Here is a 228-nt window from a genome sequence, read left to right as displayed (position 1 = left end):
TGTGCTTCCTCCAGCCCAGCGTTTCTCATGATGTACTCTGCATATAAGTTAAATAAGCAGGGTGACAACATACAGCCTTGACGTACTCCTTTTCCTATTTGGAACCAGTCTGTTGTTCCATGTCCAGTTCTAACTGTTGCTTCCTGACCTGCATACAGGTTTCTCAAGAGGCAGGTCAGGTGGTCTGGTATTCCCATCTCTTTCAGAATTTTCCACAGTTTATTGTGA

Source organism: Bison bison, unplaced genomic scaffold (genome assembly GCF_000754665.1).
Source record: "Bison bison bison isolate TAMUID 2011002044 unplaced genomic scaffold, Bison_UMD1.0 scf7180017864471, whole genome shotgun sequence".
Lineage (NCBI taxonomy): Eukaryota > Metazoa > Chordata > Mammalia > Artiodactyla > Bovidae > Bison > Bison bison.
The sequence above is the reverse complement of the archived record's forward strand: the minus strand, read 5'-3'. Positions refer to the sequence as shown.